The sequence below is a fragment of the Hemitrygon akajei genome, chromosome 18 (genome assembly GCF_048418815.1).
Source record: "Hemitrygon akajei chromosome 18, sHemAka1.3, whole genome shotgun sequence".
Classification (NCBI taxonomy): domain Eukaryota; kingdom Metazoa; phylum Chordata; class Chondrichthyes; order Myliobatiformes; family Dasyatidae; genus Hemitrygon; species Hemitrygon akajei.
Window position 1 is genome coordinate 33,616,778 of NC_133141.1, and position 21,131 is coordinate 33,637,908.

The 21,131-nt window shown below is 43.0% G+C and overlaps 1 protein-coding gene across 4 annotated transcripts in view; it reads left to right on the forward strand.

Annotated features, from left to right (window-relative positions):
- The first annotated feature begins 46 nt into the window (after positions 1-46).
- Positions 47-21,131, forward strand: part of rnf41 (ring finger protein 41) — a 56,847-nt gene continuing 35,762 nt past the window's right edge. For 2 of the 4 annotated variants that reach the window (XM_073071298.1, XM_073071301.1), the window contains exon 1: positions 47-239. The gene's annotated coding sequence lies outside the window, so the exon portion shown is untranslated. Of the gene's footprint in view, positions 240-20,712; positions 20,856-21,131 lie in introns of those variants that run through there. The other 2 variants (XM_073071297.1, XM_073071300.1) reach the window with 1 other exon arrangement.

Sequence of the window (21,131 nt, forward strand, 5' to 3'; positions counted from 1 at the left end):
TGAAGCGCTGCCTTCAACTGGCAGGGGCGGGATGTCCGCTTGCTGGCGCCGTCCGGACGTCGATGAACTCTCGCAGGAGGCAGGTGGGAGGGATCGGCAACGTTAAAGGTTTCATGTGCTTTGTTAAAGAAACTGGAAAGATAAAGAGTGCCAGGCCGTTCCCGAGCAACGAACGCCCGACTTATGGACATGCCTACATACGATCAAGCTCTAGAATGTTTTAAATTAAAAACTGTGACGTATGTACCTGCATTCTTACCTACAAAGCGTAGAACCAGTTTCTTCTCTCTCTGTTCACTGTTAGTAATTATTCATACGTGCTGTTGATGTGTGTTACAGTTGTGTTGGGTATGGTTTTCACAATGATTTTTGTGTGTTTTCCATCTTGGGAACAAAATGAAGATGGAACCGGTTCCCTACCCAGGGACATTCTTGTAGAAGAGGTGGCTATGAATGTACCCAGTGTATTCAAATAAAAGTAGCATGAAATTAAAATGTTGTAAATAAATTCAGATTATGCAAAAACAGAATATGCTGGAAATATTCCGTTGGTCAGACAGCGTCCATATTGGAACCCTTTTTGGTTCGAGGGCAGAAATGTTAAAGTGGGAAAATGGGTGTTTGACTTGCAGTGGGCGAGAGAAGGAGAGAACAGATGAAACAGCTGTAAAAGTTGTCAAAGTAATAATTACTTGAAAACTCGATGTTGCCCTTATTCTATTGAACACATCCATTCAGCCCACAAGGATGACCCACGAGTTCCAGTCGCTTTAATTCCTTGCGGCATCCCCATTCACACATCATTGATTGGGCTATGTTGAAGCTACTAAATTGAACAATTTCAGCTCTTTTTTTCTTGCCTCCTTACAGATGTGGCTGGACCTCTGGTTCAATTTTCATTTGTCTTTTATTTCTCCAGCTGATTATTTTGAAAGTAATTGTTACCTTGATGATTTTGTTTGCATCCTCTTGCAGATGTTCTCTCTGCTCTCTTTACCCATTCCTTCCCTTTACAAATTAATACTCTTATTTTTCTCACTTTTCCTGTTTTAATGAAATAACCTAGATCTGAAACTTCAACTCTATTTCTGTCTACAGATGTTGCCTGATCTAATGCATGTTTCTAGCATTATGTTCTTATTTCAGCATCCAGTTGTCTGAATCAGAGTCAGGTTTAATATCACTGGTATATGTCATGAAATTTGTTGGTTTGCAGTAGCAGTACAGTGCAATACATTTAAAAAACTATAAATTACAATAAGAAATATATATTCAAAATAAATAAGTAGTGCAAAAATTGTCTTGATGAAGGGTCTTGGCCCAAAACATTGTCTGTACTCTTCCATAGATACTGCCTGACCGCTAGCATTTTGTGTGTGTTGCAAAAATAGTGTGGTAGTGTTCATGGGTTAGTTCATTGTCTGTTCAGAAATCTGATCGTGGAGGGAAAGAAGCTGTTCCCAACACATTGAGTGTGTGTCTTCAGGCTCCTGTATCTTCTCTCTGATGGTAGCAATGAGAAGAGAGCACACTCTGGGTGATGGGGTGGAGGGGGGGGGGGGGTCATGAATGATGGATACCACGTTTTTGAAGCATCGACTTTTGAAGATGTCCTTGATGCTGGGGTGGCTAGTTTCCATGATAGAGCCAGCTGAGTTTGCAAGCCTCTGCAGCTTTTTCCAAACCTGTGATGTGGCCCCTCCATACCAGATTGTGATGTAATCATTTAGAATGCTCTTCTTGGTACATCTGTAGAAATTTGTTGGTCTTTGGTGACAAAGCAAATCTCCTCAAACTCCTGATGAAATATTGCTGCTGTTGTGCTTCTTTGTAATTACATCAATATATTGGACCCAGGATAAATCTTCAGAGATGTTGACACACAGGAACTTGAAGCTGTTCACCTGTTCCACTGCTGATCCCTCAATGAGGACTGATGTGTGTTCCTGAAGTCCACAATCAATTCCTTGGTCTTGTGTTGAGTGCCACCAATTTCATCTTCATTTCATATAGTGCCTTGATTGTCTCAGAGATTGTTTTATGCTGTAAGTATCAAATGACTTCACAGAAGCCATAAAGGAACACAATTTGATATTGGGGAGGTGACTAAAAGCTTAGTCCGAGAGATTGGTTTTCACGAGCCTCTTGAAGGAAAGATAAAAAATGTTTTAGTCAGAGTTCAGGTTCTTGGCAGCTAAAGGTGCAACCGGCAAGTGCAAAGTTGAGTAGGTTGATGATTGGGAAGTCCAATTTACAGCAGTGTAGGGGCTGGAGGGGTTGCAGAGAAACAGGGGTGTAGGGTTTTGGGGGGGGTTATGGAGATGGGAGTATATGGACTGGAGGAGTTCACAGAGATAAGGGAAGGATGTCGAGGATGGAGGAATTTATAGAGATAGAGAGGGTGTAGGAGCTGGGCGGGCCAGAAGAGATCAGGCAAGGAGTTCAAAACATAGAAAAGATTGTTAAAAATCCAGGAGCTGATAAAACAGGAGCCATCCTAGTTTTGGGAATAAGGGGCTTGATGAGTAGGTACAGGATCAATACTTCTCTGGTTTAGGATCTAGAACTAGAGGTCACTGTTATAAAATAGCAGATCAGATATTCTAAAGATATAAATTGTGCTGAATCTTAAGAATTATCTACCCAAGAAGGAAGTGAGTATATTCAAGTTAGAGATTGATAGATTCTTATAAGGGAATAAAGGGACATGGAAATCATGCATGTCAGGTGCACATGAGCTCTGGCAGGGTTTGCAGACTAGCACTTCCTACAAGGCAAGAGCTAACATCTGTGTCACTTCCAGATGAGAATGCCACCTTTTATACACGCTTTGAAAAAGGGAATAAAGCTACACCTATGCAAATCCCTGCAGCTTCTGGCAACCCTGTGATCTCTGTCTCAAGAATCCAACTTCAGAACATCTTTCAAGAGGGTGAATCCTCACAAGACGTCAGGTCCTGATGTTCTACCTGGCAGGTCTCTGAAAACCTGCGCCAACCAACTGTTGGGAGTGTTCAGGGACATCTTCAATCTCTCACTGCTGCAGTCAGAGGTTCCCACCTGCTTCAAAAGGGCAACAGTCATACCGGTGCTAAGAAGAGCAGGGTGACCGCAATGATTATTGCCCTGTTCCACTCACATCACATACTGGCACCATGGTAGAGTAGCGGTTAGCATGACGCCTTTACAGCTCGGGGCATTCCGGAGCTCAGAGTTCAAGTCTGGTGCTTTTCTGTAAAGAGTCTCTGTACGTCCTCCCCGTGGAATGCGTGAGTTTTCCCTGGGTGCTCTGGTCTCCTCCCACAGTCCAAACACGTACCAGGTCGGTTAATTGTTTTTTTGGAAATTGTGACTAGGTTGGGGTTAATCGGGGTTGTCAGGTTGCTGAGGTGTCATGGGCTGTTCAAGGGCCTACTTCATGCTGTATTGTTAAATAATAAAATAATATACTGTAATGAAGTGCTTTGAGAGGTTGGTCATGGCTGGAATAAACTGCATAAGCAAGGATTTGGAACCACTGCAATTTCATATTGCCTCAATAGGTCTACAGCACTTGCCCTTGGATCACCTGGACAGCAGCTCAGTGTTCAACACAATCATAACCTCAGTTCCAATCAACAAGCTCCAAAACCTGAGCCTCCGTACGTCTCGTTGCAACTGGATCTTCAGCTTCCCCACCAGGAGACCACAGTCAGTGCAGATTGGTAATAACATCTCCTTGCTGACAATCAACACTGATGCATCTCAAGGATGTGTGCTTAGCCTGCTGCTCTAATCTCTACATGCATGATTGTGTGGCTAGGCACAGCCCAAATGTCACCTATAAATTTCTGATGACACAACTGTTGTTGACAGAATTTCAGATGATGACAAGCAACAACAACCTTGCACTCAACATCAGTAATACCAAGGAACTGCTTGTGGACTTCAGGAAGGGGAAGTCTTCATTGAGGGATCAGAAATGGAAAGGGTGAGCAGTTTCAAGTTCATGGTTGTCAACATTTCTGATGATCTATCCTGGGCCCAACGTATTGATGCAATTACAAAGAAGGCATGTCAGCAGCTATATTTCATTAGGAGTTTGAGGAGATTTGCTATGTCACTAAAGACTCTTAACAAATTTCTACAGCTGTACGTGGAAAGTATTCTAGCTGGTTGCATCACCGTCTGGTATGGAGGGGCCACTGCACAGGATTGGAAAAAGCTGCAGAAAGTTGTAAATTCAGCCAGCTCCATCATGGGCAACATCAAGGACATCTTCAAAGGCAATGCCTCAGGAAGGTGGCATCCAACATTAAGGACCCCCATCACCCAGGACATGCCCTCTTCTCATTACTACCATCAGAGAGGAGGTAGAGAAGCCTGAAGATACATAGCCAACATTTTAGGAACAGCTTCTTCCCCTCTGCCATCAGATTTCTGAACAGACAACGAACCAACTCATGAACACTATCTCACTATTTTTGCTCTCTTACACAGCTTAACTAATTTAATTTATATATATTATTTATATTATTGTAATTTGTAGTTTTTAAAATCTGTATTGCACTGTAGTGCTGCCATGAAACAAGTTTCACAACATATGCCAGTGATATTAAAGCTGATTCTGATTGTGATTCTGCTGAATATCACAAGTCTCCTTTCAATCACTCTATATAATCTATTCAGATTTGCACATTGGTGGTAATGTCAACAGCTATTGCTCATCCCTAATTGCTTGTGAGAAGTTAGTGTTGAGCTGCAATGCTCCTAGTAACGGTGCTCCAAGGACGGAATTCCAAGATTTAAGCTCAGCAATGATAAAGAACCAGTGATATATTTCTAACATGGGACAGTGTAAGACTCAGAGGGGAACCTGTGGTGTTTTCCTTGCACTTGCTGTCCATGTTCTCCTGGGCAGGAAGAGGTAGGGGTTTTGGGAGGGGCTGTTAGAGTAGCCCAGGTGAGTGACTGGTGGGTTCTACAGATGGTGCACTCTGCAGTCAATATATGCTGATGGGGGGGGGGATGGGATACCGATTGAGTAACTACTTTGTCCTGGTTGGTGTCAGACCTCTTGTGGTGTTGGAGCCACACTCACCCAGGCAAGTGGAGAGTGTTCCATCACATTCCTAACTTGTGACGGGTGGGAAGTCCTTGAGCCCTTAGGAGGTCAGTCATTTGGTTCAGGATACACAACTTCTGACTTCCAGATCCATGGTCTCAACCCATGATGTTGACTGTCCATTTCCATGTACAGATGCTGCCTGACCTCCTGAATCCTCCTGCGGCTTGGATTTTGCTCTGGGTTCCAGCATCTGCAGGTTTTTTTTTTCTGCCTCCTTACTTCTGATGTGCTCTTGTAGCTCCAGAATCAGGCTGGTTCACTTGAGTTTCTGGTGAGTCATGATCACACTGACTGTCAAGGGTAGGTGGTTAGACACTGTCTAGTCATTGCCCGTGCACTTTTGTGGCAGGTTGGACTTTATTCATTAGGACCATAGGAGACTGAGAGGTGACCTTTATAGAGGTGTATAAAATCATGAGGGGCATTGAGAGGGTGATTGCATTCAGTCTTTTCCCTAGGGTTGGAGAATAAAGAGCTAGAGACCATGGGTTTAAGGTGAGATCTAGTAAGAACTTTTTCACCCAGAGGATGGTCCATATACTCATTGAGCTGCTAGAGGAAGTGGTTAGGCAGGTACATTAAGAACATGTAAAAGAAACTGATGGATAACGCATCACTGGCACCAGCCTATGGATATACAATCAATCTATGTATATAAGCTATCTTGTGTATTTATATTTGTTATGTTTTTATCATTATTATGTTCTTTTGTGTTTTATTTTATGCTGCATTGGATCTGGAGTATCAATTATTTTGTTTCTGTTGTGCTTGTGTACAGGTAATGACATTAAACAATCTTTGATATTGTTAGGAAAGGTTTAGAAGGATGTGGGCCAAACAGAGGCAGATAGATGGGAATTAGTTTAGATAGCCATCTTGGTCGGCATGGGCCAGTTGGGCTGATGGGCCTTTTTCCATGCTGTAATACTCTGAATATCACTTATCAGTCCATGTCTGAATGTGGTTTATATTTTGTTATGTTCTGTTGCATGGATTGATTCACTAGTGAGAAGCAGTGCATGGAACTGAATATTGTGCAATCTTCAGTTAGCATCCCATTTTCCAACCTTATGATGGAAGGTTGAAGCAACTGAAAATGGTTGGTGCCTCTGAGGATCTCCTGCAGTGATAGTTGACATCTGACAACCATAACCACAGGAGTGTTTTCTCTTTGTTGCCCTCTGCCCTCAGTTTTACTAATGCTCTTTGATGCCACATTTGGTCAAATGCTGCTCTGATGTCAAGTACACTCACTCTTACCTCATCTCTGGAATTAAGTTTGTTAGCCCATATTTTAAAGGCAAAACCCAAACTCGGCATCAAGTAAGTACTGCTTGATAGCACTGTCAATAACACTTTGACATCTGACATCACATTGCTGACATCTGTTCAAGTTCCACCTCAATTACATAAGTGCAGGTTCTTTTTTTCTTTTGCTTGCTGGATGTCATGGCAAACTGAAATGGCAAATCATGGTATCGTTGTCAAGTGAAATATAATATAGAACAGTATAACATGGGACAGGCCATTGAGCCGACTAAATGTTCTCCTCCTGTGTATCATCCATATCCCTCCATTCTCTTCATATTCATGTGTTTATTAACCCTGCCTTCAAATTCGACTTTGCAGATTGAACTCCATTTGCCACTTCTCAGCCCAACTTTGCATCCTATCCATGTCCTGTTGTAATCCTTGACAACTTCACACTATCTGCAAAACCAGCACACTTGGTGTCACAAACGAGAAAATCTGCAGATGTTCGAAATCCAAACACCACCCAAGTGTCACCATGCTTCTGATGCCAACATAGCATGCTCAAAACTTGCTCACCCTAATCCTAACCATCTTGGGGAGGTGGAAGGAAACCGGAGCACCCAGAGGAAACCCATGTAGTCACAGGGGAACGTACAAACTCCTTACAGACAGTGGTGGGAATCAAACTTTGATCGATGATCACTGGCACTGTAAAGTGATTGTACATAGAAAGCCTACAGCACAATACAGGCCCTTCAGCCCACAAAGCTGTGCCAAACATGTCCTTACCTGAGAAATTACCTACAGTTACCAATACCCCTCTATTTTTCTGAGCTCCCATGTACCTATCCAGGAGTCTCTTAAAAGACCCTATCGTATCTGCCTCCACCACCATCGTCGGTAGCCCATTCCACGCACTCACCACTCTCTGTGTCTTTTTTTAAAAAAAAAACAACTTGCCCCCGATATCTCCTCTGTACCTACTTCCAAGCACCTTAAAACTGTGCCCTCTCGTGCTAGCCATTTCAGCCCAGGGAAAAAGCCTCTGACTATCCACACGATCGATGCATCTCATCATCTTGTACATCTCTATCAGGTCACCTCTCATCCTCCATCGCTCCAAGGAGAAAAGTCCAAATTCACTCAACCTGTTCTCATAAGGCATGCTCCCCAATCCAGGCAACATCCTTGTAGATCTCCTCTGCACCCTTTCTATGGTTTCTACAACCTTCCTGTAGTGAGGCAACCAGAACTGAGCACAGTACTCCAAGTGGGGTCTGACCAGGGTCCTATATAGACAATAGACAATAGGTGCAGAAGTAGACCATTCGGCCCTTTGAGCCTGCACCGCCATTTTGAGATCACGGCTGATCATCTACTATCAATACCCGGTTCCTGCCTTGTCCCCATATCCCTTGATTCCCCTATCCATAAGATACCTATCTAGCTCCTTCTTGAAAGCATCCAGAGAATTGGCCTCCATTACCTTCTGAGGCAGTGCATTCCAGACCCCCACAACTCTCTGGGAGAAGAAGTTTTTCCTTAACTCTGTCCTAAATGACCTACCCCTTATTTTCAAACCATGCCCTCTGGTACTGGACTCTCCCAGCATCTGGAACATATTTCCTGCCTCTATCTTGTCCAATCCCTTAATAATCTTATATGTTTCAATCAGATCCCCTCTCAATCTCCTTAATTCCAGCATGTACAAGCCCTGTCTCTCTAACCTCTCTGCGTAAGACAGTCCAGACATCCCAGGAATTAACCTCGTGAATCTACGCTGCACTTCCTCTACAGTCAGGATGTCCTTCCTTAACCCTGGAGACCAAAATTGTACACAATACTCCAGGTGTGGACTCACCAGGGCTCTGTACAAATGCAAGAGGATTTCCTTGCTCTTGTACTCAATTCCCTTTGTAATAAAGGCCAACATTCCATTAGCCTTCTTCACTGCCTGCTGCACTTGCTCATTCACCTTCAGTGACTGATGAACAAGGACTCCTAGATCTCTTTGTATTTCTCCCTTATCCAACTCTACACCGTTCAGATAATAATCTGCCTTCCTGTTCTTACTCCCAAAGTGGATAACCTCACACTTATTCACATTAAACGCCATCTGCCAAGTATCTGCCCACTCACCCAGCCTATCCAAGTCACCCTGAATTCTCCTAACATCCTCATCACATGTCACACTGCCACCCAGCTTAGTATCATCAGCAAATTTGCTGATGTTATTCTCAATGCCTTCATCTAAATCGTTTACGTAAATTGTAAACAGCTGTGGTCCCAATACCGAGCCCTGTGGCACCCCACTAGTCACCACCTGCCAATCCGAGAAACAGCCATTCACCGCTACCCTTTGCTTTCTATCTGCCAACCAGTTTTCTATCCATGTCAATGTCTTCCCCCCGATGCCCTGAGCTTTGATTTTACCCACCAATCTCCTATGTGGGACCTTATCAAATGCAACATTACCTCTCGGCTCCTAAACTCAATCCCATGATTGATGAAGGCCAACACACCGTATGTTTTCTTAACCACAGAGTCAACCTGCGCAGCAGCTTTGAGTGTCCTATGGAGTCAGACCCCAAGATCCCTCTTATCCTCCACACTGCCAAGAGTCTTACCATTAATACTATATTCTGCCATCATATTTGACCTACCAAAATGAACCACCTCACACTTAACTGGGTTGAACTCCATCTACTACTTCTCAGCCCAGTTTTGCATACTATCAATATCCCACGGTGACCTCTGACAGCCCTCCACACTATCCACAACACCCCCAACCTTTGTGTCATCAACAAATTTACTAACCCATCCCTCCACTTCCTCATCCAGATCATTTATAGAAATCACTAAGAGTAGGGGTCCCAGAACAGATCCCTGAGGCACACCACTGGTCACCGACTTCCATGCAGAATATGACCCATCTACAACCACTCTTTGCTTTCTGTGGGCAAGCCAGTTCTGGATCCACAAAGCAATGTCCCATTGGATCTCATGCCTCCTTACTTTCTCAATAAGCCTTGCATGGGGTACCTTATCAAATGCCTTGCTGAAATCCATATACATTACATCTACTGCTCTACCTTCATCGATGTGTTTAGTCACATCCACAAAAAATTCAAACAGGCTGGTAAGGCAGTACCTGCCCTTGACAAAGCCATACTGACTATTCTTAATCATACCTCTCCAAATGTTCATAAATCCTGCCTCTCAGGATCTTCTCTATCAACTTACAAACCACTGAGGTAAGACTCACTGGTTTATAGCTTCCTGGGCTATCTCTACTCCCTTTCTTGAATAAGGGAACAACATCCGCAATCCTCCAGAATCTCTCCTGTCCCCATTGATGATGCAAAGATCATCGCCAGAGGCTCAACAATCACCTCCCTCGCCTCCCACAGTAGCCTGGGGTACATCTCATCCGATGATCCTTTCCAAAAGCTTAGCCCATCCTCTTCCGTAATATCCACATGCTCAAGCTTTTTAGTCCACTGTTATTCCTCCCTAAAATCGCCAAGATTCGTTTCCATAGTGAATACTGAAGCAAAGTATTCATTAAATACCTCTGCTATCTCCTCTGGTTCCATACACACTTTTCCATTGTCACACTTGATTGGTCCTATTCTCTCACGTCTTATCCTCTTCCTCTTCACATACCTGTAGAATGCCTTGGGGTTTTCCTTAATCCTGTCTGCCAAGGCCTTCTCATGGCCCCTTCTGGCTCTCCTAATTTCATTCTTAAGCTCCTTCCTGCTAGCCTTATAATCTTCTAGATCTCTATCATTACCTAGTTTTTTTTTAACCTTTCGTAAGCTTTTCTTTTCTTCTTGACTAGATTTACAACAGTCTTTATACACCACGGTACCTGTACCCTACCATCCTTTCCGTCTCATTGGAACGTACCAATGGAGAACTGCACGCAAATATCCCCTGAACATTTGCCACATTTCTTCCGTACGTTTCCCTGAGAACATCTGTTTCCAATTTATGCTTTCAAGTTCCTGCCTGAAAGCATCGTATTTCCCCTTACTCAAATTAAACGCTTTCCTAACTTGCCTTGTTCCTATCCCTCTCCAATGCTATGTATGGTAAAGGAGATAGAATTGTGATCACCATCTGTAAAGTGTTCTCCCAGTGAGATCTGACAACTGACCAGGTTCATTTCCCAATACCAGATCAAGTACAGCTTCTCCTCTTGAGGCTAATCTACATATTGTGTCAAGAAACCTTCCTGAACACATCTAACAAACTCCACCCCATCTAAACCCCTCGCTCTAGGGACGTGCCGATTGATATTTGGGAAATTAAAATCTCCCACCACATCAACCCTGTTATTATTACACCTTTCTAGTATCTGTCTCCCTATCTGCTCCTTGGTGTCCCGGTTACTATTGGGTGGTCTATATTTTTTAAAAAAACACCCAGTAGAATTATTGACCCCTTCCTGTTCCTAACTTCCACCCACAGAGACTCTGTAGACAATCCCTCCATGACGTCCACCTTTTCTGCAGCTGTGACACTATCTCTGATCAACAGTGCCATGCCTCCACCTCTTTTGCCTTCCTCCCTGTTCTTTCTGAAACATCTAATGCCTGGTATTCGAAGAAACCATTCCTGCCCCTGAGCCATCCAAGTCTCCGTCATGGCCACAACATCATAGATCCAAGTACTGATCCACACTCTAAGCTCATCTGCTTTGTTCATGATGCTTCTTGCATTAAAATAGACACATCTCAAACCATCAGTTTGAGAGCATCCCTTCTCTGTCACCTGCCTATCCTCCCTTTCGCACTGTCTCCAAGCTTTCTCTATTCATGAGCTAACAACCCCTTCCTCCATCTCTTCAGTTCAGTTTCCACCCCCCCAGCAATTATAGTTTAAACTTTCCCCAATAGCCTTTGCAAACCTCCCTACCAGGATATTTTTCCCCCGGCATTCAAGTGCAACCCATCCTTTTTGTACAGGATGTACAAAAGAGGTCCCAATGATCCAGAAATCTAACTCCTGCCCTCTGCTCCAATCCCTCAGTCACGCATTTATCCTCCACCTCATTCTATTCCTATACTCACTGTCAGTGAGTGCAGTGTATTTGTAGCGAACCTTACTGTATTCCATGCCCATTCATTTCCCCGCTTTACCTCACCCCATCACCTGTAATGTATGAATCTCTTTGTTATTACTACCACCCCCATAATACCACCACCCTCTTTCTTCCACGTCTCCCCTCGTCTCTCATTTTCACCTCCTAGATTTCCTAACACTGCGAGTACTCATAGTCATAAATATAATCTTATCATCAGTTGTGTAGGTGTGATGTATTAGCAGGAACATAATGTGAAGTGTTCAACCAACATTCCAGAATCAACTAAGCTTTATGCTCAGTTTGTGATTACACATCAGCTCATTAGTTATGTCAGAGCACAGTAATGTCCTCGAGCACAAATGACATAATAGAAACATTCCTTCATCATTTAGTCAGATGAATTCCACTTAATGGGTCATGTGATTTGAATCTGGTATCAATGTTATGTCAATCCTTAAAATAATTTTAATGTTTTGATTTTTTCCCCCTCCAGATCTGTAATTTTAATTCTCTTTTAAATTTCAATAGAAATTAATGATCAGGTGTTCCTCCACAGTGTGAATAGCTGTGAATCAGAAGGCAGTGGGTTCAGCTTCCACTCTGGAACATAGAGAACAACACTCCTGCCTGACCACTGAAGTAGTCCTGCGCTCTCTGAAGTGGGTGCAAAAGATCCCATAGTGTTGTTTTGTAAAAAGAAACGGAATTGCATCTTGGTGTCCAGAAAAATATTTGTGCTTCATTCAACATTGCAAAAGTTCAGCATGTCTTGTCACAATGACAGTGCTGCTGGTGGAATCTTGCTATGCACACATTGGCTACCTCATTTCCTGCATTACAACAGCGACTGTATTTCAAAAGTGTTTATTTGAGTGCAGATCACTTTAAGATACCTTAAGAAAGACATGAAAAGTCCTGGGGGAGGGGGAGTTCTGGGGTAACTCGTTAATTTTATTTCCAAATTTTAGTCACATTGAAAAAATTTGTCCTTTGTGTTTCTGATGTTTCCTTACTTTTCAAAATTCATATTTGTTGATTCTCTTCCACATATTACACAAGGAACCAAGATATGGGATTTGTGTGCCTGAGATTGCAGTGTCATTAGGCACTTCGTGAGGGCCAATAAAAAGAATTTGAGGGGGACTAATACCCTTGCGGGTGGATTTACTGGAACTGTTGGGGAGGGTTTAAACTAGTCTGGCAGGGGGATGGGTTTAAACCAGAGTGATAGGACAGAGGATGGAGCAGTTGGTGTACAGGTAGATGCAGCATGTAGAGAGACTGTGAGGAAGGATAGACAGTTGGTAGGGCAAAAGTTACAGTCAGTGGGGATCGGTTGGTGTGTTTATTTTAATGCAAAAAGTATCTGGACCAAGGGTGACGAACTTAGAGCATGAGTCAGTACATGAAACTATGATGTGGCTGTTATGAGGGAGCATGACTTTAAGATGATTGGAGGTAAGTATAGGAGGGATGTCAGTGGTAATTTTTTTTACATAGAGAGTGGTGGTGTGTGGAACATGCTGCCAGGAGTGATGGTAGATGCAGATATGTTGGCAGCCTTTAAGAAACTCTTAGATAGACATGTGGATGATAGAAAAATGGAGGGCTATGGGGAAGGAAGGATTAGCTTGATCTTAGAGTAAGTTAAAAGGTCAGCACAATGTCGTAGGCTGAAGGGTCTCTGCTGTACTCTGACTCATTTACCTGATTCTTGGGGACAATCAAACTGAACAACTCTAAACTGGAAAGGGTGGGGTAACTGAACTTCTCTGCTATAAGATGTGTGATTCTCTAAAATTGGACGGCAGGCACCTCCCAGTCTCTACCGAACTAACAGGAGTCACCTGCTACTCATTTCCAACGCATCACCTGCAGCCTATTTAAACCCAACTCTCTCCACATTCTTTGTTCACTCATCAAACCAGCCATCCTCAACCAGTTGCTCCTAGCCTTCAGTTACCTTGGTTTAAGTATCTGTTCTCTCTTGTTTTGTGGCTCCTGGTGGCCTGTTATTTTGTAATTTATTAGTAAAATGTTGTTTACTGCTAAATTGTCTTCCCTGTCTGCTTTTGGCTCAAACCTCCTCTATTCCTGACAATAATGTGACCTTGAAATTGAAACTTTTCTTAGCTGTGTGGTGTTTTCTGTTTTTATTTCAGAGCTTTGGAAATATTAAGTCTGAACAGAGGTTAATTGGAGCTAAACAATATACATTCCAATGGATATGGTGGCAGCCCGTGAGCGCAGGACAAATATTTTTGATTCTTTTGTTGATCATTCAGACACAAAAATGTTCAGATGATAAGTCATGGGCCTGAAATATTGACAGCGTTTCATTCTTCCCCTTGTGCATGCTCAACCTGTAAGCCCCCCACCCCAAACATATACAGTAATAGCTTTTATTTCTAAGAGGGTGGCATGGAAGTGTATACGCTTGAGAATTAATATATTTATGAAGAGGTATCCTAGTTTGATGTCTTCTCATTTGTCATCTGTTGACTCCCCAGTATAAAGTAATTACCCCTCTTTTTTTGTTACTATCTATATGACTTCTGTTTCAGTTCTCTCCATCCCAATGACGTGAAGGATTGGTGGTTAATTGGCCACTGTGAATTTGGCATCGATGGAAAATATGTGAAGATAAACTGGGATTTGTGTGAGCTCGGTGTAAATGTCTGCTTGATGGTCGGTGTGGACTCAGTGGGCAGAAGGGCCTGTTTCTGTGCTGTGTAAGACCTGAACCTGATGATCATATATCTGACCCAATGTAGTCCTGTGATCCGTTGAGTCAACATGATGTTTTCAGCATTTCAGATTTCTAAAGCCTAACCTATTTTGTTTTAGTGAAACCAATACAATGTAATTCAAATCATTAATTGTATCCTGTATTGCTTCATGGCCAACAATGCTTGCTGCTACCCTCAAATCCTTTTGTGCATGCACTCAAATCCTTTTGTTCCCCAGACCTGGAATACCTGGTGCTGCTGTGCAGATCCTACTGGCTACCTGGGGAGTTCACGGCTGTTATCATCACAGCGGTGTACATTCCGCCGCAGGCTGATACTGACCTGGCTCTCAAGGAATTGTATGAGACCACCAACACGCTGGAGACTGCACACCCAGAGGCTGCCTTCTTTGTTGCTGGTGACATAATCGAGCGTCGCTGACAAAAGTCTCTCCAAAGTTTTGTCAGCACATCCAGGTGAGCACTCATGGAGATGAGACTCATGACCACTGTTACACTCCCTTCCACAATGCTTATAAAGCTCTCCGTTGCCCAGCTTTTGGAAAATCAGATCACTCTTTGATCCTGCTTTTGCCGACGTACAGGCGGAAGCTGAAACAAGAGGTGGCCGTAGTTAAAACTGTCCGCTTTTGGTCTGACCAATCGGTCTCCATCCTGCAGGACTGTTTTGATGACATCAACTGGAATGTCTTCCATGATGAGGATGTCTCCAAGTTCACTGATGGAGTCACGTGCTTCATCCGGAAGTGCATCGACAGTGTTGTCCCCCCAAGAAGTCGGTCAGGGTCTTCCCGAATCAGAAACTCTGGATCAATAGTTCTGTGCGAGCAGCACTTACCGCACAACATCGAGCTTACATTGCCGGCAATCAGCAGGAGCTCAGGAAAAGGAACTACAATCTACAGAAAGCTATCAAGGCTGCAAAACAACAATATAGGGACAAGATTGAGTCAAGATTCACAACAAATAGCACACATGACTTGTGGTTGCATACCATCGCAGACTTCAAAGACAAACATCTTTGTGGTGCCGCCAACATCGCGGCCTCTCTCCCAGATAAGCTCAATCGCTTTTATGCTCGGTTCGATGTTGCTAACCCTGAGCCTCTGAGGAAAGCCACCGCTACAACCTGCACCCTGCTCATCTCTGAGGCCGAGGTACGCAGATGTTTCCAACAAGTGGACGGTCGCAAGGCTGCAGGACCGGATGACATCCCAGGGCGGGTACTCAGGATGTGTGCAGCACAACTGGCAGGTGTGTTCACTGACATTTTTAATCTCTCCCTCTCCCAGTGTAGACTGCCCTCCTGCTTCAAATTATCCACCATTGTCCCTGTACCAAAAAAGATCAAGGTAGGACTTCCGGTAAGATGGCGATTGTTTAGCTGCTCCGAACTTTTGTTCTGTTACTGTCACTACCTTTGCACTAAATGTCTCCATTTTTTAAACCTTAGTTAGGAATTATTTCGGTATCTCTTACTTGCCTGTGAATATATCTAACTTACAATGTCTAGCAAGAGTTCTAAATCTGGGAGAAAAGAAGCTATGACCCCGTCGGACGAGACTATGGTTACGCTTGGAAAGCTCCGAGACGAAATCTTAAAGGAATTTAAAACCGCTTTCAAACAGTTAGAAGACAAACTGGATCGGATCAACGATAAAGTGGACAAACATGTTGAACACTTATCTCGCATCGATTCGACTTCTGAAGATTTAGAAAGTCGTGTTCGATACTTGGAGACTCTCTGTTCCAGCTTGGAGGAAAAATCTAACAAACTTCTTTCCAAAATGGTGGATCTCGAAAATCGCAGCAGACGCTGTAACATCAGAATTCTGGGATTACCAGAGGCGACTGAAAAGGGATCAACCGTGAAGTTTTTCGCCGAGTTTCTCTGAGAGTTATTCGGGAAAGATTTGCTTCCGAAGCCGTCTGAGCTCGAACGGGCATACAGAGTTTACGTTGCCCCTGGAATTCTGGGCTCCTGCCCGCGACCAGTAATCTTGTGTTTCCATCAATACCAGGTAAAACACAGTCTGATCGTAGAGGCGCGTCGCAGGGGGTCGCTTCCTTTCAAGGATACAACCATTCGCTTTGTGGAAGATTTTGCACCCCAGACCTTAAAGATGCGCGCTGAGTTTAAAGGCGCAATGAAAGTGCTTTTTGATCGTGGTTTCAAACCTTCCCTTCGTAACCCTGCTGATCTACGAATCAAGCTTAATACCGGGAAATATAAGTGGTTCAAATCAGCGAAGGAAGCTGAAGCGTTTGTGGCAAGTCCTCCGGCTATCCAGTCATCTTCGGAATCTGATCGGACCTCATAAAATGGTGGATAAGTACTCCTCGTAGTAAAATTACCTTCTCTGGACTCGGAATTCACTTGAATCACTCAGACATTATTCATTGAAACTTTAAGGGCTGTTGACAATCTCTCCCGGGATTTGGTGTGTGTGTAATCTATTTTTATTCTTGTATAACTTTACCTACAGAGTTCTGCAACTAATTCTAACTTGTTTTGGAGGTTCGAAGTCTTTAGTGAAGGCCTCCCTGTTTGTCGGTTCACAGTTCAACTGCTGATTTATTTTTCCTTTGTTTTAAATATTTATTTATTTTATCTTTTTCTTTTCTTCACCCCTTTTTTCTAATCTCTGAATTTCTTTCTCCCTTCTCTGTAAATGGTTGATAAACACTCGTCTTGAATTTATAACTTTCCCCTTCCTCTTCTTTTTTTTTCTTTTTCCTTCTTACCTTTTTTTTCCCTTTCTCTTACTTTATTCTTCTATAATGTTTCGCGGGTAGGTTAGTTTTGGTTTTCTTCCGATTTTCTCTGTATTAAGTTGTATATTTCTGCAGAAGGTGTTCTAATCTGTAGTTATGTTTTCTAGTGCATAAACTAGTTATTATTTGCTATAGTATTTATACGGAACTGTTGTAAATGACACAGATCTGGAAGTTGTATTTGGGTTAATTTTTTTGGTAGAGCTAGCTACTTGTTTTGGTAGCCGTCTAGTTTTGGGTTGTGCGGATGGGGTGGATTTTCCAGTTCCAACATCTCTTTATTGCTTAGGACATGTTTATATATTTTGACCTTACGAATCTATGTTTACATCTCTGCTCCCAGACTGCTATTGTACTGCTTGACTTTTTATATGCCTGCTGCCTTTTATGCATTAGTAATTGATAATGGCTAGTGCACTTAAATTCGTGAGCTGGAATGTAAAGGGACTGAACCACCCTGTTAAAAGGAGGAAGGTATTCTCACATATCAAACAACTCAAAGCTGACATTGCTTTCCTTCAAGAAACTCATATTCGTTGTTTTGATAACTCCCGGCTTCTGTCAAAGTGGGCGGGTCAGCATTTTCATTCATCCTTTGCCGCTAAAGCTAGGGGAGTTTCCATTCTTATTAATTCAAATATTCCTTTTGAACTCCATAATAAAATATCTGATACAAATGGCCGTTTTATTATTGTTTCTGGTAAACTATATAACACTAAAGTTGCACTAGCAAACCTGTATGCCCCCAACTTTGATGATGTTAACTTTTTTGAACGTTTTTTTTCCTCACTACCAGACTTAAACTCATACTCTCTTATATTGGGTGGTGATTTTAACTGTTGGTTGGATCCTAAACTGGACCGATCATCCTCTGTTACCAGATCACCTACTAAATCTGCCTTAGCTATTCAATCGGTTCTTAATTCGGATCTAAAGTTCCATAAGGTCTGGGGACCTTTATCGAGTACTTTCATGACCTTCCTCTTGACTAGGGTTTTTTTTTTCTTTTCGGTCCCTTGCTTTCAGCTCCCTTTTTTTTCTGTTAGTAGGCATTATTATCCCCTGTTGCTAAGTGTATTCACAGTCTGGGAGTTTGACTGTCCGGACTTATACTCTTTATACTGTGTGGTGGTTGGTCTGGAGTTGTTTTTTTTCTTGTGTTGTGGGGCTTGGGGAGGATGCTAAGCTCACTTGTCTTTAATTTAGGTGCTTTTTTTGTTAAATTCTCTTCCTTTGTAGCATATTGTTATTGTATGCTTAATCTTGCACTGTATTAATGCTCCTCATTGGGATTTGGGGCTTTTAATTTTGTAAAATGTTTTGAAAAACTAATAAAAAAAAGATCAAGGTAACATGCCTGAACGACTGGCCTCAATAATAAGCAAATGCTTTGAAAGGCTGGTCAAGGACTACATCTTCAGCTTGCTCCCACCCAAACTGGCCCCCTACAATTTGCTTACCGACACAACCGATTGACAGACAACGCAATAGCCACTGCACTACATACTGTCCATGCACACCTGGAGAGGAGGGACGCTTATGTGAGAATGCTGTTCTTGGACTACAGTTCAGCATTCAACACCATAATTCCATCTAGGTTCGACAGGAAGCTGAGACCTTGGCCTTGACCTTGTCTTGTGCAGCTGGATCCTAGACTTCCTGTCAGATTGCCAGCAGGTGTAGGAGTGGGCTCTCTCACCTTCACCCCTCTGACTCTCAACACAGGAGCCCCTCAGGGCTGTGTACTAAGTCCACTCCTTTACTCTCTGTATACCCATGACTGTATCACCACCCACAGCTCCAATCTGCTAATTAAATTTGCTGACAATACTACATTGATTGGCCTTATCTCAAACAATAGCGAGGTGACCTACAGGGAAGAAGTAATCTCTCTGACACAGTGGTGTCAAGAAAACAATCTCTCCCTCAATGTTGCAAAAACAAAGGAGCTGATTATGGATTACAGGAAGAATGGAGATGGGCCAACTCCTATTGACATCAATGGATCTGGGGTTGAGAGGGTAAACGGCTTTAAGTTACTCAGCATCCACATCACCGAGGACCTCACGTGGTCTGTACACACCGGCTGTGTGGTGGAAAAGGCACAACAGCACCTCTTTCACCTCAGATGGTTGAAGAAGTTTGGTATGGGCCCCCAAATCCTAAGAACTTTCTACAGGGGCACAATTGAGAGCATCCTGACTGGCTGTATCACTACCTGGTATGGGAACTTCCCTCAATTGCAGGACTCTGCAGAGAGTGGTGCGGACAGCCCAGCTCATCTGTAGATGTGAACTTTCCATTATTCAGGACATTTACACACCTGTCTTTGTAAAAGGGCCTGAAGGATCACTGGGGACCCGAGTCACCCCAACCACAAACTGTTTCAGCTGCTACCATCTGGGAAACTGTACTGCAGCATAAAAGCCAGGACCAACAGGCTCCGGGACAGCTTCTTCCACCAGGCCATCAGACTGATGAACTCACACTGATTTGAGTGTATTTCTATGTTACATTGACTGTTCTATTTATTATAAATTAGTATGATTGCACATTGCTTATTTAGATGGAGATGTAACAAAGATTTTTACTCATGTATGTGAAGGATGTAAGAAATAAAGTTAATTCAATTCAATATTGTGCTGAGATGAGAATTGGATAAAATCTAAACAGTTCTTTATTTCTTTATTATGGATTTGCATCCAATGCATAGTACATCAGAGATCAATTTTGTCTTTACAATAAGATACAAAATAACCTGAAACTCTAATTGAAACTGGACAGTTGGGATGACACATGCGGCTCTTGAGTGACTGTCGTTTTAAAGTGCACGTCACGAGTTGTATGAGAAATCATTCATTTCACATCACCACCTCCCGCCTAAGCTGTTGCCACAGAAATCTGAGTTTCGTCAACGTTTTAGAAATATGTCGTGCCCCGTCTTGCCTGTGATGGGATCCTCATGTAGTCTAGTTGCCTTTGTTTAGTCAGACATGCATCACTTGATGGCCGGGCAAATACAGGTATTTGTTATTGTAGAGCGCCTCTGCTCCATCCGCTAAAAGCGGAGCTTTCCCAGTGGCCAAACATTTTAATTTTGATTCCCATTTCCGACATCAGGGTGGAGGAGCAACGCCTTATATTCCGTCTAGGTAGCCTCCAACCTGATGGAATGAATATCTATTTCTCCGTCCGGTTTTGTTTAAAAAAAAGTTTCCCTCCCCATCCCCTCTTCTATTCCTCACACTAGCCTCTTACCACTTCTCATCTGCCTATCATCTCTCCCTGGGTCCCCTCCTCCCTGTGGTCCACTCTTCTCTCCTATCAGATTCCTGTTTCTCCAGCCCTTTTCCTACCTACCTGGCTTCTCCTATCATCCAGCTAGCCTCCTTCTCTCTCTCTCCACCCCCACCCCCATTCTGGCGTCTTCCCCCTTCCTTTCCAGTCCTGAAGAGGGGTCTCGGCCCAAAACGTCAACTGTTTATTCATTTCCATAGATGCTGTCTGACCTGCTGCGTTCCTCCTGTATCTGTAGATTTTTCCGTGTTTTTAAATTCAATTGGTTACTGTGGCTGGCATTTTATTTAAGGTCAATGAAGGCGAAGGACTGATTTGCTAATTGACTTGCTAGTGGGCGGTATCAGTGACGATATTGTAAAAGTCTATTGGTTAATTTGAATATCACTCAAAGTTTAGGTTAGTGATTGACGGGAAGGCATGTCAATCATTGGAGGCGCTGTTGCTGAGGGTTCGCGTGTGTAAAGATGGGAGCGGAGGATGACGTTGAAAGGTTATGTGCGTTTTAGATAAATCTTAATATTAAAACAATTGCTCACGCGATTTGGACTTACGGCTGTCCAACTGCTGATGGATGTCTGGTAAGTGTGTTCATCTGCGGCTATTGAAGTAATTTTCCCCCGCCGACGGCGAGGTAGTCGACGGCTGTGAGGGCGTATGATATCCGCTGTAGGTAGTAGGAAAAACCGCGGTCTAAAATGGGCCTACAAATAAAGTATTTTTTTTGTAAAAGAAGCGGGGCGTGAAAATAGATTAGATGGTTAGTGAAAAGTCTGAATGTAAGCTTATAGAACGAAACCTTAGTTTACCAGGTATTTCGTTCTCTCAATTAAAATAGACAGGTATTCCCTATTTTC